Here is a 26,227-nt window from a genome sequence, read left to right as displayed (position 1 = left end):
GGGTATTTTTAACTCTATTTTTCAGGGAGACTATTCCAGAATTTTGCAAGCACCATTCTCCAGGTTGGCTCCCCTCCCAGTGCCCATCCCTTCTCACCTCAGATCCTCTGTCTGACTGCCTTCTGTTCATGGGAAAGCGAGTCCAGTAAGGTGGGGCTCCCTAGGCCTCCCTCCCTCCCTCACAGGTGATTGTGACTAACTTCTCCCCACTCCTCACTGCAACTCTAGCTTCTGAGGAGTCTACCCTCCCGTACCCTGCAGCCTCTGCACCTTCCCAAGACGCACACGTGGCCACGACCCTCCCTTCAGATTTCTTCCTGGCTGGCCCTGCCCAGCCCCTGGCCCCTTAAGGTTAACTGGCATTGCTTTGAAAATGGCAAACGCCACTGACTGACACACCAGAGCTGTATGGTCTGGGCTTTCCTCCAACCAAGACACAGCCCTGCCCCCCTCAGTCTCAGTCTGCAGCTCTCGAGATGATCTAATTCACATGCAAGGCTGTGAACACCAGCTAAGAATGACGACTCCCAACGTGTATCTCTAGTCCGGCTCCTTCACCTGAGCCCCAGGCTCATCGACCCGAGTGCCTCTTTGAAGTCCTAATTTGGATGACAAATGGCATCTTAAAAATGCCTCATGTCCACCATTTACTCTGGAATTCCATTCCTGTCAGGTATCTCCCAGACTCCCCATTTTAGTAACAGCCCCAGCACCCACCGAGGTGTCTGAGGTCACATTCAATTTCCACTGTTCCCTCCCCCAGGCCCTGCCCTGGAATCAGTCCTGTTATCTCCATCAATAAGCCCATCTCAAGTGTAGTTCTGTAGGGACCATGGCCGGAAACACACAAGCTCACAGCATGGTGCACTAACAGTCCTCCGTAGGGTGCTCCCTGGATGGGGAGGCATCTCCTGCCGCTGTTCACCTCAGAAGGCAGTGGATTCTCACACAGGAGGCCCAGGAGAAGGGACTCAAGGTTCTCCCATGGTCTGAGCTTTGAAGGGCCCGAGGTCTGGGGGAGCTCCTAATTAGCAGACACACTTGCCAATGAGCAGATGAGGATGGGGGAACCCACGCAAGGCTGTTATCACTTCAACTCATGGGCTCTCAGGAGCCATGGGAAAGGCCTGTGTCCAGTGTACAGCCCAGCCATCACAGATCCCAGCCTGCATTTGCCAACCCGGACAGCCTAGACTCCATCTACTTGCGACACTTACTTCTGTTCTGTTCCCCACCCAGAATGTGATGGACTCATTCAGATATTCTGGCCTGTCTCAAGCGAGACAAATTCAGTGAAAAATGAAGTGTCCACATTTGGACCAGAGCATGAAAGGAGAAACAAGGCCTCATGGTCAGCATGATGGTGGTGGCCAAACAATTCCACCAGGTGAGATGAACCAGGGTAGGGTTGAGAATCCAAGGTCCTGGGTTGGACAAATCATCTTCCTTCATTGTTGACTGGGGTGTTGGCGACTGACTACCACAAACTAACGACACGTTAGGGGGCCCACGTGGTGGGCGTCAGCTGCAACAGAAACGGATTCAGCTCTTTACTGCCAACATGGGTTAAAAGTAAAGGCCGAGGCAGGAAGGTCTGCACGGCTGCTGAGGCAAACCACAGACCCAGCTCTGAATGCCCACTGGCTGGAGCAGAGAGGAAGCTACTGCCCTTTTAGCAGTCCCTTTGCCCAACAGATCCAGGTAAGCCAGCTACTTAGGAGAAGGCCATGTTGTCCTGATACTCAGAAAAACCAGCCTCGTAAAGGGAAAAAATAGTGGCATGGATTTTAGACCCAATTCTGCCCCTTTATGAAGGCAAAGTAAAGTAAATGGCACGGGGAAGTTGAATGCAAAAAAAAAAATTAAAGAACCAAACGGTGACCGCTTCCTCCAACAGCGTCCCCTGCAGCTGTCACCTCCGTGGCGGCCACATCCTCACCAGTGACCGCCGGCCAGGAAGCGACGTCACGCACGTCACACAGCGACAGCCAGGAACCGCGTGCTGAGCACGTTTGTGTAAAAGCAGGAATCGAGCAAAATGCTGCAGAGTTTGACCTTACAAGTTTAAATACTCCATGAAAAGAATCCCTGAGCAGCCGACTAAATCAATTCACATCTTACTTCTTCAAAACAATGAAACAAATTTAATAAGGGCGCATTTGTCACCAAATAAAAGGAGGACCAAACATGTTCCTCAAAAGCAAGGATTTCAACAGGTATCAAACACCAGTGGGTGATGAGCTAACAAAGCAAATATTCCAAATAATTAGAAAATAAAAAATGACTAAGATAATAGATGGATCAAAACAGCTGTTAAGTTGTTGCTTTTTAAAGCGATGGAGACTGAACGGAGGGCAATCTGGCTATTTCAAATGCAGGGTGTGCACAGCCCACATTTTCAGAAGCAACAACATGCTCACTGGGCAGTACAAGTGAAAAAGGAGTAAAGAAAAAGGAAAAGAGGAACAAGAGAAAATTAGAATCACACAAGAACAAAAATAATTTTGACTGCATGTACAAGAATTTATGTGAGTGTGTGAGGCCAGGGACGCGGGGATGGTGAGGCCCAACCTCACCTCCTGCTCAAGGGAAAGCAGGGGCCTGAGGGGAGCGGCGCTGCCGGGGGACCACAACGTGTTCAGCTCCCCTAACCAAAATTCGACCTACAAGCGACTAGGCAGCTTTTGAGCTACAAATTATTGTCGCATTTCAGTCTGGACCGTTTTACTCACTTCCACCAAGAGTAGCAGGAGAGAATGAGGCTCTGCTCCTGCACCAAAGCATTGTTTAAAAAATTAATGACTGTGGAATAGTAAAAGAAACAATGGAGTAAAAGTGACTGGAGGAGAATGTGCTTGACCCGAGCTCACAGGCCGCGTTATCTCAATGACATTCAGATGCTGGCTGAGCCCTTATGGTACCAGAACAGACAGACCCACAAGGAGGCAGGTTTAATGCGCTGAACCACTGTGGGCTAAGTACACATCCGGCTACTCCGCCAAGTCCCAAGGGCAGACTTCAAAAGGCAAAAACAAGCTGGCATTCTCTGGTGGGTCTGCAGACTCAGAGACAAGCATTTGTTGAGCAAAAATGTCACCAGTGCCTCCTATGACAAAAGAAGTGGCACTGGCGTGGGGGCTGGGGCAGGGCTCCAGGCTTCCACTGCTCACTCACCAGTCTGTCCAGGGGGAGAAGGTGGTCCCTGCTTAGGTTTCGCTGATGCACCTACTTGACTAATGTCTGGGGCCTCAGCAGGAGTTGACAGATGAGGTGAACGGAGCTAGACTCTGTGTAGCACGGTGCTGGGAGCTATGCCCTCAGCAGTGCCCAGGCTCCTAAACATGCCAGCTCATCTCCAAGAAGCAGATGGGGAGTGCGGGCATGTAGATCACAGGGCCCTGTGAGGACAAGTACAGATCATGGCCACGACATGCCTCTCCTCTTCCTTAAGCCATAGAGGTATTTCTGGGGAGGAACAGAAAATTCATCCAGAGCCTGCTAGGTGGGCTCTTGCAGGTGGGACTAGTGTCCCCTGTGCTTCTCACTCACAGGGCTGGTCTAGACATTCTTTTTATTAATTCCCTAGCATCTTCTCCTCCAACTTACCAACAACCAGAAAGTAGGATCTGATCTTAGGTAAGTTCAAGAATCACAGAGCACCACCTCCAAAGCGGGCCCGGTAGCACATGCCAGGTCTTCTGACCGCCACCTGTGGGACCACCATGAGCCCTCTCCAGACTCAAGGACCGAGGCCGTAGGCCGGGGGGACACAGCTTCCCTCACTCACCCCAACAAAGGGGGACCACGTCTCGGCAAAGGCATCTCACCCTCTTCAGCCCGAGGGAAAACATGATAGATATACGGGGAAACAGAGCAGAAGGTGGGGGGTAGGCAGCCCAGAAGAGCTCATCTGTACTTCCGAGGCAAAGTGGGGCCATTGACTTAATCACAGGGACAAAGTGGGAATGAACATTTCCCTGCTCTGTCCCATACACCGTGATACGCCTTTCCCTGCATAAGGAGTTCATTAGGAAGTCCCTGGCGGTGTTTCTGATGTCCTAACTTGGCATGGTGGCTGTCGGGCAGGAAGAGACGGCCTGAGCTGAAAAGGTGCTGGGCCTGGGAGGCAGGTGACAGCGGCTCCAGCCGCAGCTCAACCAGCGCCTCGTTCTGCCTCTCGGGGCTCAGCATCTCATCTATAAGCAAAGGGATGAGCATGTACCAGGACAGGCTGCGCAACAGAAATGAAATGAGAGCCATATAATGAAAGTTTCCCAGTTGCCACGTTTAAAATTTGAAACAAAGAAACAAACCAACAAACAAAAAACAAATACTAGAATGTGATTTTAAGAACAGATCTTACTTAATCTACTGTATGTAAAATACTATTATTTTGACATGTAATCAATATAGGAAGTAGAGAGATAGTTTATGTACTTTTACTAGACAAGCCTCAGCGTCTGATGTGCATTTGACCTACAGTACATCTCAGCTGAGTCCAGCCTCCTCCCCAGTGCTCCTAGCATCAGTGGCTTTGGCTACTTTATTGGACAGCAACTCCAGGGGTCCCACCATGTTCCTGGCTGTAAAGCGGGAGTAAGTGTCCACACTAACCCTAAAAGGATCTCTCTGAAATAAAGGCGGATTCACTTTGAAATGTCTGGAAACCGGCGGGCTGCACCTCCCTCCCCCCTTGGCTACAAGATTGACTTCTTCCTTGCTGATCCCTTTCTGGATGTAGGGAAGCAATCCAGCACACAGCCAAGGTGGACTGGCTTCCAGGTTAACTTACCTGCTGTCTGTGTCCATTCCCATGAAGTCCTCCTTCTCAAACGGGATGCAGGGGAGGGGGATCTTGTCCCCAGAATTCTTGGGGCCACCATCCAGCCACTTGGACTTGAGCAAGATGAAGAGTGACTCAGTGAAGTCCTCGATCCTCTTCTCCACCACCCTGCAGTACTCTTAGATTGAAGGCAACGTCGGTGCGCGTCTGCTCGGCTACCTCCCCATGCTGCACAAAGACAAAAAGCTGAGAGTCATTAAGCGATGTGCCATACAGCTCCTCTGCATGTGGAGCTTCTCGAAGGCCTTGGCAGAGAGACATTCGGTAATGGTGACAAGGCCCACGACCTTGGGGTGTTTCTGGAAGACGCTCCACCGATTCTCGGGCACATAGCGGTGCCTGTAGTGGATACAGAGTGTCCACTGGGAGCCACAAGGGCTGATATGGCTAACCGAGGTGAGTAGCTGATAGATGCAAAAGAAATTCTCCTCTGAGATGATCTCTATGGATTGGACCACAACGGGACGAGTCTGGTGGTCCTCAGCACACTGCACGTAGTCAGGGATGCTCATGTTGCAGGCCCTGCCGAGAGGGGAGAGGAGATCGAGGTACATACTCTGCTGTGTGCTACGGGCCCATCTGGGTTGCGGTGACCTGGTGTGTACCAGCCAGAAGACAAGGGAAGCCAAAGCAAATCCAAGGGTACAGTTTGTCCTCAGAGTCTGCATATGGCTACTGTAGCTCGGATCACATTACCCAGCTTTTGGTCTAGGCTTCCTGCCTCTGCAGAGAAAGGTCATTTCTTATTTTCTATTTCCAAGCACCTAGCAAGGCCCTGATGCAAAGTCACTGCTCAAAAATGCTGAATAAAGGAATGAACAAAGGAAATGCTTCCCCAACCCCCTTCAGCAGAATATAAAGAGAAGGACCACAGTAGGATCAAAAGATCTGGATTCCTATTCAATTTATTTGAACTCCTAAGCTTCATAATAATGGATAAGAAAACTTGCCTTGGGGTAGAGGGTACTGTTCATTGGTGGAGCACATGCTTAGCATGTACGAGGTCCTGGGTTCAAACCCCAGTACCTCATTTTAAAAAATCAAACAAATAAATACACCTAATTTCCCTCCTGAAAAAGTATTTTTTAATTCAAAAGTCAAAAAACACCTTGCAATTGACACAACATTGTAAACTTGACTATACTTCAATTAAAAAAAAAGCCTTGCCTTACAAGAATATATCTGGATTACGGATGTTTGAAAATGTAAAATGCATAGGGTACCACCTGCATAAAAGGAGGTGACTGTACACATGTTCTATCCCTCCTTTATGAGTTATACTTCCTTTGGGGGGGTTATAACCTCTCAGAGCTAATTTTCTCAGATTAAAAAATATAAACATTACCTGATTCTCAGTACTGCTGAAGAATCAGATAACTCTATGAAAGCATCTGACCCACAGAGTTTACTCAATAAATGTTTGTTGAATGAATGAATAAACAAGCAAAGTGAATGCTGCTCCCTGCCACAAACCATCATAATGGTACTGCCTGGAAATCCCAAGCCCACGTTCACCCGACTCTGCATTAACAATGTGGGTGACCTGGACAGGCCTGCGTGCTTCACGAAGCCCCAGTTTAATCGTGAATAGAAATAAGGGCAATAACACAAACCTCAAATTGTTAGTGAGTCAGTAATGAATTGTACCCCAACACTGCAAGATGGAACCATTAAGAAAACTGGGCAAAGGGTCCATAGGCCCTCTCCATATAATCTCTTACTACCACATGGGAATCTACATTACATCTCAAAATTAAAAGTCTAATATTTTAAAGAGGTTATCGAGGTTAGGTGAGCTCACTGTCTCAAATAAGGAACACACAGTACAAATAGGACAATGCCCAGCCCATGAGATACACTCAGTTAACATTCCCACTGAGCCCACTAGTCCCTCCAACTTCAGAGCAAGAGGATGGGTCCTCGTGGCAACAGGCCACAGCACCTGAAGCTAACAAAGCTAATGGTGTCCACTTAAAAGAGCCCCTGTCACCACCCTTGTTCTAATTTTCTATTTGTAATTTTTTTCTTTTCATTAAATTGGAACTCCAAATTGCATAGAATTCTTACCAGATATCATGATGGCAGCCCTTCAAAACCTGACCACAGAGATCATGATGGCAGCCCTTCTTGGTGAAACAATAAAATGAAAAGCCATTTCCACAAGACCTCTGTGTAAATCTACTAGGGAACTTCATCCTGGACTGAGGAAGAGGACTGGGGAGTAGGGGGTAAACTGGGACACGGAGAAATATGGGCCACCTGTCCCACAATGGACTTTAGACTCACCCTCACCCTCCAGGAACTTCTAAATACACACAGACAGAGTGCTATGGACAAGAATTTTTTTTAAACAAATCCCTGAATCCCTAGCAGATCTTGTTTCTACCGAGACACAAATGTCTTATTTGTATAATGTTTCACAGAAGCCTTAAAATATTATCACCCCAACTTGACACATCAAGAAACTGAGGTAGAGAAGTTTATCACATTCTACAAGATTAGAGAGAGGCCACGTCAGACACCGTATTTAAATCCAAGTCCCTGCTCCGTTGCTCACACTAGAAAGTGTCACATACTGCCTCTTTCCTGCCCTCTCCCTGCAATAAATCTCTGAAGAGTCTTTTCTGTGTCACCTGCAATCAAAATCACATCAATTTTTCACAAAGAGCTATGTCACTCCTTGGAGGACATACCAAAATCTAAAGGGTTGGGTTGAGAGGAGATATTTGCATTTTCTGTTTCTCAAAGGAAACATGGCTTTAAAAGAAACTGAAAAGTATTTATCTAGTCTAAGCGCTCATTGTGCACAGAAAGAAACGGAGGCTCAGAGGAGAAGAGGAAAGGGCGTTATTAACAAATATTGCCTCAGCGCAGCACTAAGCCAGCCCTGGGCACTTCTGGGGGAGGATCTGGAAGGCCCAGGAAAATGAGTATTAGAAAATAGAAAGAGAAGAAGAATATAAGGTCCCGTCTCTACACCACCATACCATGAATTTCCACCAAATTACCCAGTATGGGTGCAGCCAATAGTAAGGTTGTCTAAACAGGTTATTGAAACCTGGAATTCTCAACCATAGTGGAAATTCCAGCATTTACTGTGCTTTTTTCCCAGTTCAATCATCAATTCAGTGGGCATTCTGTACCAGGGACTACACGAGACCTGGAGTTCTCCCAAATAAAGATCTCTATTACCACGTGTGCAAACCACATAAAGGCAACCAGAAGAAAAGCGCCCACAGATAAGATGGAATTACTGAAACTGAAAGCAGCCAAAGAGCATATATTACTAGGAAATATGGTGCTCCTATAAATGGACTCATGGACATAGAAAGCAAACTGTATTTAGCAGGCAGGAAAGGAGGGATTAACAGATACAAATTAGTAAATATAAAATAAATGACAAGGACCTGCTATATAACACAGGGAACTATCTTCAATTTCTTGTAATGAGTTATACTAAAAACAATCTAAAACATATGTATATACATATGCATATGTTTATAACTGAATCTCTGCTGTACACCTGAAACTAACATTGTAAATTGACTACACTTAAATAAAAAATAATTTAAAAAATAAGTAAAAATAAAAGCAACGCCATTAAGAAAAAATAAAAGAACACTCTAATCCCCTTAGCTGTAGGTGGTGGAGAATTCTGGTTGTAAACACCAAGTCCACTGGATCACTCCAGCAATGGCTGTCACTCTTTCTGACCATCAGAGAGTCACTTGCTTCACTGAGGTTTCTTTTCTCTTCTGTGAAAGGCTACAGCTGCAACTAACGATGTATAGAATCTCATCATTCACAAGCCCAACAAGTAGTGAGGACTTCCCATGGGCCAGGCTCTGGACAAAGGAAAATATAGGGTCCGAAATATATTCATGGGTAGAGGAAGTTTGTGCCATAAAGACGTTAATTCTTCCTGTTTTGATAGACAGATTCATTGCAATTCTGATTAGAATTCCTACCAGATTTTTCTTGGAATGTAACAAGTGAATTTATGGTCAAGATTAGCCAAGAAATTTCTTTAGAACCACCACTGGGGAGGGGTGGATAGGTCATTAATTTCCACTGCTCTTTCTGAAGTGATAAAAACGTTCTGGAATAATAATGGTTGCACAACTGTGAATATGCTAAAAGCTGCTGAATTTTACCATTTAAATGGATGTACTTCATGGTGTGTGAACTATATCACAATAACGCTGTTATATGAAAAAATATTTCTTGACAAATATTTTTCTTTTTATACCACTAGTCTGTCCCACAATTTAAGAAAAACAAAAAACCAATACAAACCAAACTGTGCCAGGAGTTCTTTAGGACTGCAATATCCCTGGGTCTCCAAGGCCTCTGGTGATGCTGTTCCTGTTAACACACACTAGCTGGGCTGGGCTAGCTAGGGACTGTAACTATCTTTTTAAAATTGAGTGTCACACGTTTCACCCTTGGAGAGGGAAGGAAGGAGGATATCACAGCTTCATGCCTTCAGCTCATTTTTAACAGAACCAAGCCCTGCTTTCACCACTGTTAATCCCTCTCACTATAAAAACACGTGACATCAACAAGCACCGCCATCATAACACCTGAAAGTGTTCAAGATACTTACCTGCGGCAGAAACACTGAGGGAGGAGACAGAAGCTTGCTCAGCACTGATGCTCCCTTTTCCCGACTCCACCAGGTGAAGCTGGGCGCTACAGCCAGAGGCCCTCAGCCCCGGGAGCAGCACACACGCCACTGAGCTGGTCCTGAGGGAGGGTGAAAGGGAAAGGAGGGCAGCCCTAGGGGGGAGGGAAAGGGGGGGTGCGGGCTGCAGCCCCGCTCGGAGGCCAGCCCCAGCACCAGCATAAGCCGCCCGCTCCCGTCCAGGTCCGCAGACCACGCCCCCCCGGGAAACAGCCCGCCCATTGGTGGGGACGGGCAGGCGGCCGAGGAGAGGAAGCCCGGGAGGAGAGGACTCGCGGGCGGGAGAGGGGAAGGGGACGCCAGCCGTGGACTGAGGGGATCCCGGCTGCGTGAGAGGTGGCAGGCGCACACCTGGACCTGGACAGCTGTGGCCGGGGCGCCGGGGCAGGTGGTGCTGTCAGAAGGGTCTGGCCAGAGAAATTCAGCTGAACACGGGCTGACTGGCGCCCTTGGGGGCTGTGAAAGGCGGATCACCCTCCCGAAGCCGCCTGAACCCTTTCCCTGGAGCCCCCCACCTTGCACTTCCACAGCCAGAAGCCCCGGCCCCAGGCAGGAACCAAAGGCCTAACGGGCGACAGAGTTGAGAAGCATTTGGGGCCAATCCCCGGCTCGGACATGGAGCTTCGAACCAGGGGACCACCAGGCACCGACAGCGCATGCGCAGGAGGGACATGGATCCTCTCTGGATTCTGCGAGAGAAGGTGGGACAGCGAGGGAGGGAGAAGATGGGAGCGGGTGGAGAAGAGGGGAAAAGTGGAGGGATACAGATGGACAGGAAGAGCAGAGAAGGGATGGGTCTGGATAGGGGAGTGTCGTAGCGGAGTTGGAGAGAAAAAGCTTTACCTCTAGGGCACCCTGAGATGGCAGACCTACCTCTGTACCCTTCTGTAACCGTTCAAGTCCCGCAGCTCATGTTTTACCTCCCTGATCCAGCCCTCCATCAGATGCTTCTGCAGAAACACTACGGGGGTCACACCCGTTGCCCCCATGCGGAGCTGGGTTTTCTGTTGCTCTGAGAACCAAGCACCCGCAGGTGTTGTCGCTCAGAACTTCCTTGGGAAGAGTACATATTCCCCTTTTACACGCTGGGAAACAGGCAGGAAGGATCACTGCCTTAGCTCCACTGTCCCAGGTTTTGGGCTGGCGGGGAGTGGTGTGGTACAAGATCAGAGCCCCAGACAGAGCAGACTGCCTGAGTGTTGGTGCATAGTCCCCATCCCTCCTGGGTAAACCATACCCCAACCTAGTGGAAACATCAAGGGCTCACAGTGGTTTCCTGGGGGTGGGAGAGCTGTCCTCATGTGAAGGAAAAGTCCAGCTGGGCTAACAAGCTAAGTCACAAATCTAAGTGTGATAAGTGTCGGTTTACTGATCTAAGTTCTGCTGGGCTATCTCGTAAATCTGAAGTTTAGTGTCAGTTTATTGGGCTAACAACCTAACTCGTAATTCCAAGCTCAACAAGTGTCAGTAATGTGAACTATTACAAATTGATAAGCTGCAGTGTACTGATTCCTTGCATTTTGTTCTTTGAGTCTTATTGGCTAATATCCCCTTACTTGTATTGAAGTCTTTAAAACCTCATGTGCACGTCTTGGAGGTGTTCAGAAATTCGGAGCAGAAGCCCCTCTGAGCCCGCCGGCATAATAATTCTGAGTACTCCAGCACTCCGATTGGTGCTTGTTTCTTGGCTGGCCTGTTTCCATAACACTCAGCTCCAGTGCCCTGCTTTCTAGGTAGATAGGAGTGTTACCAAGTCCAAATTCATACTCCTCAGTGCAGGACAGGCCAATAAGTTTGGAAACCAGGTGTTGGGGCTTGGAATAGCAAGTTTCTGTAGACCTAGTTGGCAAACTAATGTTCTGGAAAACCATCTCCCCAAGTCACAATTCAGGCTCCTTTCCTACGCGCTTGGTTGTTGCAAACTTCTTAGTGTAGGAATTCCTTCTTGTTAGAATCCTTTGTTCTTACAGCTATCTGCGTGGGTCAGATCCCTGTAAATCTCCAACAAAACAAACGTTATTTTCTATTCTGCAATTTGCTATCTTTTAATGAATGAAAAAATGTTAAATATCCTTAAAGGTCAGAGCTTCAGAATAAGCTCTCCTGTGTATTTCAGGCTCTAGGCAACAATTTTTTACAAGCAAGATGAAGCCTAGGAGACAGAGCATAGGGTTAAATTCAAAGGAACAGATCTAATATGGAGTCAGATTTGTTCTGTTCTATTACCCGGGCAGAAGCCACTTGAGGATTTAAATCTCTTTAAGTTAAAAATAACTAAAATTTTAAAGGAATTTACATACATAGGTGGGAATGTGCAAAGCATATCTGGAAAAGCACCCAAAAGATAGTAAACAGTGGCATCTCCAGACAGGGCTGAAAGAACAGAGGATGAGGGAAAACTTCTTTCACTTGTGTATTTTTGTGCTCTGTTTGAGTTTTTTTTTTTAACCTTTTGCTTGCATTTCTTTTTCAGTTAAAATAATGTGTAATGGAGCAAAGGAGTAACTAGCTTAGCAAATACAGCAGCCATGGAATCACTAAGTCATCACTTTTGATTTAAGCCAGAAACATTTATTGACTCTCTCCAATGTGCTCAGTCCTGTTTTAAGACTTCTTTTATTATAATAATAAAATAATTTTATTTTATTATAATAATAAAATAATAATAATAATAATTATTATTATTATTATACTATTATTATTTCTAGTACTATTACTATTACTATTATTACTATTATTTTATGAAATAATAACATGGTATACCTCACCCCTGCCCATGACTGGTGGAAAACCAACTGAGTTTTTCTTGTGTTGTTTTCCAAGGAGTAGAGATGAGTTTATAAACAGAACACATCTTCAGGGCAAAACAGGCAGTGTGCATTACCAGCAGGCCAGACAGCAATGAAGGGTTTTCAATTGAGGCGCAAATAAGCTGAGAGAGAAAGCCTCAAGGACACTACAAAAAGCTGCCCAAACTGCCATCTCCGTGGTACTACTGAAATAGGAAAGAACAAATCTGACTCCACATTTGATCTGTTTCTTTGACTTTAACAAAGCCAAGTTAATATGCTCCGGTCTTTTCATGGGTTATGATGTCACAGAGGAAACGGACAGGTCAAAAAGGAACCACTCTGCCGTGATCACGGAGCCGGGGAAAGGGATGGGTTGCAAGATGTATGAAGCAGCCGCAACTGTGCCCGTGCTTCTAGGCAGGTATCCAAAATCGCCTCGACAAGGTGTCAAACATTTGTGCCCACGTCCTCATCAACAGACATGTATTAAAGACAAATGGAAACATATAAAAGGCCAATACCCTTGCTGGGTACACCGTCCAAAGAACAAAGTCTCAGTTTGACAACTGGCCATCTCGGTTCCATGGGATTCATTCTTGGAGAACCTTAAAAACCACTCTTCTGTCCTCAAGAATTGCTGCATATTTGTCCTATCTTTGGCTCAGGGATGCAGCACGTTCAAGTGAACTTTAATGTCTGCACAGATTTGACTGTCTTTTCCAGGTTCACTTGTCCATTCCAAAGAGGCTTGAGCTATGTCCATCTTCCGTAAGATCTATTCCCTCCAGTGACAGCTCATTGAGCCTGCAATTAAAAGCCAAGTGAACAAGACTGTCCTCAGCTAAAAAGTTCACCCACCCTTCACTGTTTTCTTAATCTCCTCTCCTGGCTAATTGCAACAGACTAACACCTCCCTCCACCAAGATTAAAAACTATGTCATTTTGTCTCCCCAAAGAGAAAGTAAGGTCCATAATAGAGGAGACAACTACATAGTCACCTCTGAATTCGTAGCATATAGAACTGTTAATAAATAGATCTATGATTATGGCTTCTTTCCTTTAAAACCTTTCTGGTTATTTGAATGAGACCTTGGAAGGGAGGTGTTTGCTGTCCAGTATCTTGATCCACAAGACTCTGGAGGCCTTTTTCAGAATGGCTGTTCACTGATTCATTCAAAACACAACTTATCAATCAAGGAGTATCTGTGCTTTTCTGCCAGGTGTTTGTGGTCACTCTAATGCCAGAACAACTTTAAATTATATCCTTACTTTGGATTTGTTATTTATCCCCTCTTCCAACAAAATTGACTTTCCTTAATTTCTTGCCTTGAGGAATTTTTTTTTTCCTATTTCACCCTTTAGTAAACCAAGATCCTCAGGATGGGCTTGGCCCATAATATGATCCCCCATCCAACTCCTAGTGTCAGAGGCCTGGGGCTCACATCCTGCCCTCCTGTCAAGGCAACTGAAAATCAGTTCAGGATCAAACCAGCACCCCAGGGATTCTAAGGCTCGCATATCTCCCAGAAACCCTGCTTTCTCATTTGTCTTGGCTTCTGAGAATTTTCCCTCACTTTCTTGACAATTAGTTGTGCAGCTTGAAAGATGAGGAAGGAAGGTTTTATTTCTTAATCAGCATTTTAAGGAACTTGTGTAATGAAAGTTTTCACGAGTTTCTAGAACCCTCCATTGCCGAGAAAGAAAACACACTAGACATTTTCTAAATTTAGCTCCCATGTGCATTTTTTCTTTGTTTTTGTTTTCTTAACTGTTAACAGACATTTTTTAATTAAAAAAAAATAAGGCCCCAAAAAGGATAGAACACTGAAGGGGCAATCAAAATTAAAGGGCAAAGACAGAAAAATGATAACTACTCTACAAAGTTAATATAATACATACACTATGTATCAGATCAGCAATTCTCAGTAACAGCTAATTGAAAAATGACCATGAGGTAAAATTTCTCTCCTGTCAGGACATGGCCAACAGAAAATACAATTAAACCAACAAACTAATATCCTAAGTCTGGCGAGGTACAGAAAGCTACAAGCTAAATGTGTCTTCTTCTGGAAAAGAGGAAGGCACACCAGCTCTTTTCTGTGGAGCCTGAGCCCACGGGAGGACGGTGAAGTGAGCTCTGTAAGTACCCAATTAGCAAACTGAGTGATGAATAAATAGACGTGAGCTTTGATGACAGAGGTGATACTACTATTCATTTGTCCTGTAAAGTATGACTTCCGTTCAGTGATCAATACTTCGGTGTCCTCAGGAGTTGACATTATTCGAAAATGCACAGCCTGGGCGCAGACCTCCACTTTCAGCTCGTGACACTGCACTTAGATGTCACAAGGGCACCTCCAACTCCACCTGCAAAGAGCTGACTTCACGGTGCTCCTCCAATAGCCGTCCTGCCCAGGGCCTCTGGTCGGGGGCTAAGTTCTCCGTGCCTCTCCCAACTCAGACCCATCACTCACAGATGTGAATGGACCCCTCCTTCAGGGCCCAGATATCCTCAGACACCGAGTCCCACCACCCACACCTGACCTACCAGATACTCACTGGCACTCACTCAGCACTGACTCTGTGCTGGGACCATGCTGCACACTGCAAACGTTATCTCACTGGATCTCCACAACAGTCCTGGGAATTGGGTACATCGCTGCTTCAATTGATTAGATAAATTGTTTCACTTCCTTGAGTGCGTCATTCAAACTGACACGGCTACTGAGCCACAAGCCTGGGCCTGAAAACCACTTGAAAATTGAACACTGCTACACCTCGCAGCCACCCTACTCTGACTCATCACATCACCTCCTGCCAAGCCTTCTAAATGTTTCCAAGCATTCTACAAGACAAAAGTGAACTGCGAGAGCACCCCACTCTCCAACATAAAATCTGTCAATGATGGTCCGCTGCCCTTAGGAGAAAGCCCCACCAGGCCTGAGCACAGCCCAACGGCCCAGCATCCGCGTTCCCTGCGCGGCCATGCCGCCTCACCCAGTACGCAGCTCTACACGTGCCTTCTCTAGGACAGGGATGCAGACTCCGCACAACCCAGGGCTTGTCTCACTCGAACAATGATCACCTTCTTCAGTGTTCATCTTCTTCTTTGCTGACCCTCAGAAAAATGTTTTCTCATGATGAATAAATATCTTTTTCCTTATAACTTCCCATCATTGATAATGAGCTCCCCCGAAAGAGAGAAGACCTAATTGTCAGTCTCCTTATCTGTAAAGTGAGATTAACAAGGAAATATGTGAGGTTTTATGAGAAATAATATTCATGTGAGGCTGAGGGACAATTCCATCATACAATAAGCACTCAATATGTGCTTAATTAACATTAATAAAAATATATTGCATTCCAGCAACCTTCAATCAATTTTTAATGACTTTGTCCAACAGACTACTGACAAACTGTTGGACGAACCACTTTGAGCAGATCAGCACAAGCGTACTGGGATAGGTAAGCGCTGACTCCAGTTGCAGCTGCAGCCACCCAGCACTACGGGGTGGGGGCAGTTTGCTCAAGCTCTTACATGTTGCTTGAGCATTTAGTTGTCGTTATTGATTAAAGACAGGTGGGGGTTCTTTAGTCAAAGCACCTGAAACATAAATCTTCAAAGATTGATGCAAATTAGGTTTCAAGAACAACACTCTCACTAGAAATTATTTGAAAATCATAGTCTTAGCTACTCCGCACATCAAAAGGGCATGTTCTTAATGTATCTGACTAAATACACCGGAAGGGTTGTTTAAAAGAGATTACGATGAAGCCATCCTGAATAAGCTCCAGTATCATCTGCACAAAGCCCCACCCAAGGGTCTCATTTCACATTTCCACATAGGTGTTCAGGTAGCTTAACTTGGGTCTTGGTTTCTTATAACACGGGGCGGGGAATAGTTGTGGATAGATTTAAGTAGCAAATATATAACTAGGGTAATTGCTGTTAAGGAATTCTAGAAATAAGAAGATTGATATATAGTCCCACCCATAAGAAACTCAGCATGTCCAATTACAGCAGCATTAAAAATAAAATGAGGGATACATTTAACAAAAATTTACAAGATTTGTACATTGAACTTTTTGAAGTATCACCAAAATAAATTTTAAAAGATCTACATATATGGAAGACATCCCATTTCCATGGAATGATAGACAGTATTATTAAAAATATTAAGACTCCTCAAAATGATCTACATATACAGTGGAATCCCTATCAAAATTCCAGCTGACTTCTTTGCAAAAATTGAAAAACTGATCCCAAAATTAATATGGACGTGCAAGGGGCCCAGGATAGGCAAAACAACCTTGCAAAAGAAGAGTAAAGTTGGAGGACTCACTTTAAAAGGTACTAAAATGCTATAGTAATAAGTCAGTATGATGCTGGCATAAGTTTGGATAAATAAATCTATGAGACACAATAAAAACCCACGGGGAAAAACTTACATTTACAGACAGTTTTCCACTACGGGGCCAAAAACACCCCATTGAAAGAATAGTCTATTCAACAAATTGTGCAGGGACAGCTGGGTATCTGCAGGCAAAAGAATCAATCTGGAATCTGAACACCCATATTTTATATAACAAATAAAAATTAAAACAAAGTAGATCACAGACAGAAATGTAAAAATTAAACCTATAAACTTTCTAAAAGAAGACACAGTATAAATCTTTGTGGTCCTAGGATAGGCTTTGGTTTCCTGGATACAATACCAAGAGCACAAGTGATAGAAGAAAAAAGCAGATAAACTGGACTTCATCAAAATTAAAACCCTTTTCTTACAAAAGACATCATCAAGAAAGTCAAATGACAGGGGAAATGGGTATCTCAAGTCAGAGAGTGCGTGCTTAGCAAGAAAAATAAAATAAATCATTACATCTAACTACCTCCCCTGTAAAGAAATTGTTTTAATGTTTAAAAAAAATAAAGTGAAAGACAATGTGCAGAATAGAAGAACAATTTTGCAAAACATTTATCTAATAAGAGAGTAGCATCCAGGATATATAACGAATTCTTACAACTGAACAATACAATAAAACAGACCCAATTTTTAAATTTACCACGAATTTAGATACATATACAAATGGCCAATAAGCATATGAAAAGATGCTCAACATCACTAGACAAATCAAAATCAAAATGAGATCTCATTTTACACCCACTAGGATGGTTATTACCAAATCATGGACAATAACAAATGTCATTCAGGAGGCAGAGAAACCTCATATGCGGCCAGGGGAAAGGGACAATTGTGCAACTTCTTTGGAGAAGTCTGGTATTTCCTCAAAAGCTTAGAGTTATATGGCTCAGCAATTCCACTCCTATATGTAGAGTCATCCCTCAATACCCTTGGGTGGTTGGTTTCAGGAACCCCACACCCTGGATACCATAATCCAAGGATGTTCGAGTCCCTTTACAATCAGCCATCTGGATCCATGTAGTGGAAACTACAGATATGGAGGGCCAACTGTACAGCCAACAGAATGAAAACATATTCTCATAAAAATTTCACATCAATATTCATAGCAGTATCATTCAGAGTAGCCAAAAGTTACTAACAATATCCATCCATCAATGAACGGATAAACACATTTACCAAGAATAGGCCCACAAACTTTTGGTCATTGAAACTTTGACAAAGGAGGTGAGAACATACAATGGAGTAAAGACAGCCTCTTCAGCAAATGGTGCAGGGAAAACTGCACAGCTGCATGTAAATCAATGAAGTTAGACTACTCCCTCACAGCATACACAAAAATGAATTCAAAATGTGTTAAAGAATTAAACATGTAGACAAGACACTATAAACCTCTTAGAAGCAACCATAGGCAAAACATGTGACATACATCTCAGCAATGTTTTCCTAGAGCAGTCTACTCAAGCAATAGAAAAACAACCAAAAATATACAAGAGGGCTCTAATTAAACTTACAAACATTTGCACAGCTATGGAAACAGTAAGCAAAACAAAAAGACAACCAACCTATGGAATGGGAGAAAATATTTGCAATAAATGAAACTGCTAGGGGCTTAATTCCCAGAATATGTAAACAGCTTTTACACTTAATAAGAAAGAAAAACAAACAATTCAATTCAAAAATTGGCAGAAGTCCTAAAGAAACATTTCTCCAATGAAGACGCACAAATGACTAGTAGGCACATGAAAAAATGTTCAATATCATTATCAGAGAAATGCAAATCAAAACTGCAATCAAATATCACCTCTCACCAGTCAGAATAGCCATCATTCAGAAGTTCACAGACAATAAATACTGGAGAGGCTGCGGAGAATTGGGAACCCTCCTACACTGTGGTGGGAATGCAGTTTGGTGGAGCCATTGTGGAAAAATTATACAGGTTCATCAAAGACAAAACCTTGACCTCCCAGATGACCCAGCAATCCCACTCCTGGGCATATATCCAGAAGGAACCCTAATTAAAAAAGACACCTACACCCCAATGTTCACAGCAGCACTATTTACAATAGCAAGACATGGAAACAACCGAAATGTCCACTGACAGATGGCTGGATAAAGAGGTTGTAGCATATTTGTCCAATAGACTACTATTCAGCCATAAAATAATAATAAAATAATGCCATTTGCAGCAACATCAATGGACCTGGAGAATGTCATTCTAAGTGAAGTAAGCCAGAAAGAGAAAGGAAAATACCACATGAGATTGCTGACATGTGGAATCACAAAAAAAAAAAAAAGAAACAAAAAGATAAATTTCTCTACAGAACAGAAACAGACAGAGTCACAGGAACCAAACTGTGGTTACCAGAGGGGGGAGGGTGTGGGAAGGAATAAATTGGGAGTTCAAGATTTGCAGTTACTGAGTATGTAAAGAATAAACAGCAAGTTTATACTGTATAGCACAGGAGAATATATTTAATATCTTATAGTAACTTATGTTTAAAAACAGTATGAAAATGAATGCCGGTATGTTCCTTTTTAACTGAAGTCTTGTGCTGTAGACAAGAAACTGACACAACATTATAAACTGACTAGACTTCAATGAAAATATTTTTAAATAGACTAAAACCAAAAAAAATGGAAAAGGATATTATCAAACAAAAAGAATAAAGTACTGATTCAGGCTACAATATGGATGAACCTTGAAATTTTATGCTAAAATAAGCCAGACACAGAAAGCCAAATAGTGCCCTTTAAGGTGAACTGTATCTAAGCGTTTATTGTACTACTCCTGTAAATTTTCCAGAGGTTTGAAATCTATCAATATCAAAATAAAATGTATTATGCATTAAAAACTTAAAACGCTTCCTCACAGGAGGGCTTTGATTATTAAATGCAGAAACGCATATAAAGCTCTTGGAAAAACAATTTGCACGTCCACACACAGTCACTGCTGTCACTGCCACTCAGAGGGTGGTGCCAGCGCTGATGAGAGCTGCCTCCACTCGCTCCCCTGCAGAAAGGAGTGAAGGCCTGAGCTCTGCCATGCAGGGTGAGCGTGAACCTGAGTCATACACAGCCACGTTCCAGACTCTGCGTTACCCAACTTTCTTATACAAACTGCAACATGTAATGTAAACACGCTAGAGGGATGTATCTTACAACACAGGGAATACAGACAATGTTTTACAGTAACTATAAATGGAGCATCTATTGTACACCTGAAACTAATATCATATTTTAAATCAGCTATATCTCTATAAAAAATTAAAAAATATTTTTAAAATGTTATCACTTTAATATTCAAATCGGTTTTTAAGTAAATACTAAACAGCTTAGAATATATAAAAGCATTTAATTGTGCTGTTTGTTTGCATATTTACATTCAGCCTCTTGCTAAAAGAGAATTTAAACAATTTTTTTAAACACAGCTTAACAACCATAACAACAAAAAGGCAAAACGGAGAGTGAAGAGAAAATGGAGATTCAATACTTAAATGAAACCAGGGGGAGATAAACTCATAAAAATGGATTCCATGAAGTCAGGGCAAGTGTTAAAGGCCGACTACAAATTCAGCTGTAAGATTCTTGGCAGCTAAAGCAAAAAGAAAATGATGAAGGGGCGGGTGGTAGAGCATGTGCTTAGCGTGCACGGGGTCCTGGGTTCAAGCCCCAGGGCCTCCACTAACAGATAAATACATCTAATTACCTTCCCCCCAAAAGAACCCCAAAGAAAAGAAAAAGAGAAATTTCTTTCCCAAAAAACCCTGATATTAAATTTGGGTTAAATACTTAAAAACAGATAAAAAGAAAAATAAAAAAGATAAGTGACACTGTGAAGGAAAACCCCAGCTGGGCTAACAAGCTAAGTCACAAATCTAAGTGTGATAATGTCGGTTTACTGATCTAAGTTTTGCTGAGCTACTTGGTAAACCTGAAGTTTAGTGTCAGTTTAATGGGCTAATAAGCTAACATGTAAATCCAAGGACAACAATTGTCAGTAACGGGATCTGTTCCAAATTGATAAGCTTCAGTGTACTGATTCCTTGCTTTTTGTTGTTTGAGCCTTATTGGCTAATAGCCCCATACTTGTAATTAACCCTATAAAACCTCATGTGCACGTCTTGGAGGTGCTCAGAGCTTTGGAAAAGAAGCCCCTCTGAGCGTGTCAGCATAATAAATCTCAGTACTACAACCCTGTGAGTTATACTTGTTTCTTGGCTTGCCTGTTGTTTCTATAACAACACAAGCGATAATGCCCGTGAGATAAATCTGCGGAGGTTGCTGTCAGGTCCCCATGTCTCACGTAGGAAAATCTGAAACATTTTTCTCACCATTCAGGGTCATCATAAGCCCACCTCACACCTCCCGCAGTTAAATGCAAGAGCACAGGTAGGGCCAGACCTTTGCTGTCTCTGTGTCATCACAGTGAGACAGGATGGAAGGGGGAAGAGCACAGCCATTCAAGGAAGGCCACAGAAATTAACATCAAAATGTTAAAGGATTCAACCCCCAATAGGCCTTGAGGCTCAGGATGAAGAGATTTAACTTCTAGCAGATCTTGAGCTTCAGTAAACATCCATTGTATTAGTAACTTGGTCAATAACATGCCCCAGGCAACATGGCAGTCCCAATGATAGCCACAAAAGGTCAAAGGGTGGGAAATGGCCAACTCCCTGGGAATCCCAGCGCCTTACCCTAAGGCTGGTCCTTCTACTTATTAGCATATGAAACCACCAAGCCCAAGAAAACAAGCAACACAGTGCCACCTCGCGGTCACCACTCTCTCTCCCTCTTTGGGGAAGGCCCTCAATCTGTGGAGTGTGTACCTACTTCTAATATGAGCATCAAACCCCCACACCTCGTGACGTTTCTCTTGCATTTCAATGTATCTCTCTGAATAAATCTACCTTTACTCAACACTGGCTTGCTCTTGAATTCTTTACTGCATGAAGTTAAGGAACAAAATCTGGTGGGGCACATCCCAGGGGCTCAATGAAAGCCTGGGACACAGCCCTTCTCATGCCCAACGTTTTTTATTCTTGTATCAACAGGACTGGGCTGTGAAGGGAGGTCTGAGGCCACAGCTAAGGGACAGAAGCAGCCTCCAGGGCTCCAATTGGTGGGCAGTCTCTCCCCCAGCATGGGTCTTGGGGTCTGCCCGGTTCTCTGTGTTTCTCTGTTGTGCTGACTCCCCAGACATACAGCGTACTCCTAGGCTTGTCCCCACAAAACCCTTCTCTCCAAAATACAAGCACATCATGTCACAATCCTCTTGTTCAACAAGGAAATGTTCAGCCCACTTTTCTTCCTCCCCAATAAAGTACCCAACTGTCCTCGCTCCCATCACACCACTATTTTTTGTGAGAACTCTGCACTCGCCACACCCCATCCTGAACACAGGTGCCTTACTGGCTGTGATTGAGATGTTTCTTTCTCACACAGCCTGCGTCCTTTCACTTTCCCCTTGTTACCTTAAAAAAGCATTTCCTGAGTCACTCACCCCTCTGATTCTGAACTAACAAAGTGCTGAGTTTGCAGTCACTATATGCATACATCCCAGTTTTGGCTAGGTTTCCATCACAAGATCTTCATTAAGGAGCTGCATCAAGAAGTTTAAAGAGGCTATTCTTACATCTGAGTGGAGGAGCCTGCAAAAAAGTTGAATGGCTTTGAAGAGAGAGTTAACTAGGGACAAAGAAGTTGCAGGTCCTAGTCAAAAGTGTCATGAGGCAAAATGTTCTCCCAAGGCTCAGTGTGGCTTATGAACACGGAGTCGGCGGGGAGGAGGTGACAGGCAGTGAGTAGGGTGAGTGATACGGGTTACGCTCCCCCAGCTGGGGAAGAAAAGGTTTTTTCCAGTTTTCCAAACAATTTCTTACTACCTTTTTCTATTATTGTCACATACTATTTCCAACGAATTAAGCATATCAATGTCAGTCATTTGGGCCACTTGGGAGAAGCTACACGATGCCATTCACAGGGCTGGGACATGACAGCCACACCAGTCTAGATTGAAAGAACAGTCGGGGTATTTGCAAGGTAATCACGGGCATGCAGCAAACTCCCCAGCTTCAATGACCTCATCTCAATGCTGGGGCCAAGAAAACTACCAAGCAAAGTGCGTGATGATTATGGCCAACATCTGTTTACTAGGTAAGTGCCCGTGAAAGCTGCCGCTTAATGGGGAATGAGTACGATCAACGAGGCCCTGTCTACCTGGCCACACGCGCCCTGCCTTCCTGCCTTGGTGCAGCAGCAGAAATTGTTTAGCTGAGATGAACACCCCCAGAGCAGCCCAGACGGGAAAGCTCCCAGCTCTGCACGGCGAGACGTGTTCCTTTCCTTCTCAGAGCTGATCACAATTTGCTGTCGTTTGTTTTTATGTTTATCCCTTTTGTAACTGTCTCTCCTTCGGAGTTTTTGCTCAAGCAGCACAGGGCCAGATGTGTCTTGCGGCCTGCCGGATATTCTGGGCAGGGAAACAGCCGACTCCATATCTGGCTCTGGTGCTGAACAGAGAGGGCAGAAGGCCCAGGGGGCCATGCTGAACCGAGGCCTCTGCACCCAAAATTATGGTCTGATTTTGGGCAAATTATACAGTCTTTTTACCATGAGATTCCTCATCTGTCCATGAAAATAACTGTCCATGGCACATAGAATTACAAGGATTATAGGAAATCACCAAATTCATAACCTAGCCAAGGGGCTACAAGTGCATCCTCAACAGACAAATGCTGCCTTTACGGCTCTGACACATGCTAAGCGGGGCGGCCCCACACAGTGAACACTGCTAAGTGCCAGTGGGTTAAGTGCTTCATGTGTGCTATAATACTCTTTAGATCTTACAACAATCCCAGGGTGAAACGAATGTTATGCCCATTTCACAGATTCACCAACAGGTTAAGAGATTTTGAATTCTATTTCAAGGCCCTATGGTGAAGAAATGGCAATTTAAACCGGAATCTGGGCCCAGGCCTTGGCTCCATCTCTCTCCAATCCACCTGACCACTTGCCTTTGAATTCCACCTCTCCAATACACAAGTTTCAGCCGGCCAGCTCTTAAATGCAATTTGTGCAGTTTGTCAATGTTGGTTAATTACCATAAACTGTTCTCAGAAACCACTACAGTAAAGAAAGGTGGACTTAAGGAATTCTGCATTGCGTTCTCCTGCAATGTGCAGGATCCCTTTCCTACACCTCCAAATCCAAGTGTATGCTTCCTCCCTGTTTATGTTTGCACACGGCTTATTAAAGCAGAAGGTACCTGCAGTAATTCCATCTCGGTTGCTTTCCAAGGTTGCAGATTATCCATAATCAGTCTGTGAACGAAAATACTACAATGTGAATGAGAATACTGCAACCATGACAGTAAACAAAGAATACTGAAACCAAGTCATTAAAGGCTGCCGCCACCCCCCAGCTAGGACAGGCCTGCAGCCCAGCTGCTACAGCAACTCACAATGGTGTCATCTGAGCAGACTCAGAATAAGAAAGGACAGGCTACTGGCCCGAGATAGCTAGGTGCTTGTCTAAAAAATGAATTCAGTGAGTCCAAATATTTGCTTCCTCTCACACATACAAAAGTACTAAATTCTTGAACTTGAGATACCTGGCTTTCTTTAGATAACAAGCAATCTTTTATTGTTCCAACAACCTGGTCTTTGTTGTAAAGCTCCTATATATCCTAGCTCTGCCTCAACCTCTTGGGAGCAGTCCCTCAGAGAGTTCTGACAGGCTGTCATCCTGGCTCGAGTCCTCCCGCCAAATGAAACATAACTCTTAAATTTTAGGCTGCACATGTATTTCAGTCAACAGTTTTGGACACCATGAAGCACCACAGCAGATTTCTCTCCACCTGAACTCTCCAAGTAACTGGAGCCTTGGTACCAGCAGTGGCCCTTTGTGCCCATCCACCTCCTCGGGGAGTCCAGATGAATTTGGGTGAGTCTCTCTTGGTTCTCGGATCTCACATATTGGTTGATGATCCTAAGTTTATCTGGCGGTGTATCCAGGTACGTGGCCCTCCAGTTGAAAGAACCTGAGGTGAATTACCCACCCAGTGGAGACATATTGGGTGGGGCCTGGTTGAAAGATAACAGGAAATATCCACCTTGAGGATATGTCCAAAGTGGGGCTGGTGGAAACATATGAGGAAAATACTCACCCAGTGGAGACATCCTGAGTGAGTCCAAGTTGAAAGACACTGGGTTCAGGACTGAGTGGTTAGGTAAGAGTCTGGTCTAATATTTTCCTCAATTTGGTTACCTACATTGAATTTTTCAGGATAAAAGTAAAACTCTTATGAGGAAACTTTCAACTCCAAAATTCGGACCATCCTCCTGGCTGGTAACAGCTTTCTCGGGTGACAGAGAATCTTCCAGGAGTGGTAGACACAAAGACTTCATGACACAGAGTTGTCCCTGTGGGAAATCTTACTAGCAAATTTATTCTGAGAACCCGACCTTACAATGGGGAATAGAACTTTCAAAAAAAAAATAAAGAACAGAAAAGAAAAGAAAAAGAAATGACAGATTGCCAGTCTCCAACTATTACCCCAGCCAGGTTTATGTACATACAAAATTTACAACATTAATTGGGAATAAGAAAAAAAAAACTCACTCTGAAAATAACTAACCAGGCCTGATAAAAACATTTTTTGGCACTCTGAACTTATAAAAACAAAATCCCCTTTAGGGGTAACTTGGATTTCTCTTCCTGTGTCCTTGAAATGTAAATGTTTTATCTTTCTCTGGGTGTTTTAAGTGTGTGTATGTATGTATATGTATGTTTAGTTTATTTTTTAAAGGAAACCTTGGACTCCACCATACAAAAGTTTCAAGTATTGTGTACATATGGTGGCCACGCAAATAAATTGGGATTCTAAGCAATTCTTTGATAGTACCAATTTTCAGATATTTTGCCATCTTAAACTTTGTTGCATCAGCCTGGACCACAAAGGCTTTTAGCTTTTGGAGAGTAAACCTTTGAATTTTATTTAGGCAACACCCCGACTCTCATGTGGAAGGGCCTCTTCATCTTATTGGTTTAAAATCACTATATATATATTATATTTGTATATAAATTGACGGCCATATGATGGATTTTTTAATTTGGAAAACTTTTTAATTGGTGAAAGTTTAAAGAGATCTCATTATAAACAGTTGTTTTATGGTTTCTATTAAAATCAATTTAAATGTAGAAAAATATATCTAATGGTTAACCTAAGAACTTAGTTAAAAAAATAAAACTGGTTTGAAAAGCTACGTTTGTGTTTTTCCTTTCTTATAAATGTTTCTAGATATGCTAATAAAAACTTAGAATTATTAATGTTAATTAGGTTGAATAACTGGAAAAATGATTGTAAAAATGTCGAAAAAAAAATTAAGTGGCTTATCCCAAAAGGATAAATATTTTTATATGGTTATTTTGAATCAAATACATAAAATGGACATTTTTGGATTTACATACAGGGTTTTGATACTAC

At 43.7% G+C, this 26,227-nt stretch overlaps 1 protein-coding gene across 1 annotated transcript in view; it reads right to left on the bottom strand.

Moving 5' to 3' along the window:
- LOC140687539 (uncharacterized) overlaps positions 1 to 26,227 on the bottom strand; it is a 93,325-nt gene that overhangs the window by 19,668 nt on the left and 47,430 nt on the right. The window contains exons 13-14 of the mRNA XM_072944657.1: positions 9,450 to 9,589; positions 4,793 to 5,011 (exon numbers count right to left, since the gene is read on the bottom strand). The gene's annotated coding sequence lies outside the window, so the exon portion shown is untranslated. The remainder of the gene's footprint in view (positions 1 to 4,792; positions 5,012 to 9,449; positions 9,590 to 26,227) is intronic.

This window comes from Vicugna pacos, chromosome 20, assembly GCF_048564905.1.
Source record: "Vicugna pacos chromosome 20, VicPac4, whole genome shotgun sequence".
Lineage (NCBI taxonomy): Eukaryota > Metazoa > Chordata > Mammalia > Artiodactyla > Camelidae > Vicugna > Vicugna pacos.
Note: the sequence above shows the minus strand (reverse complement) of the source record. Positions and strands in the feature narration are given on the sequence as shown.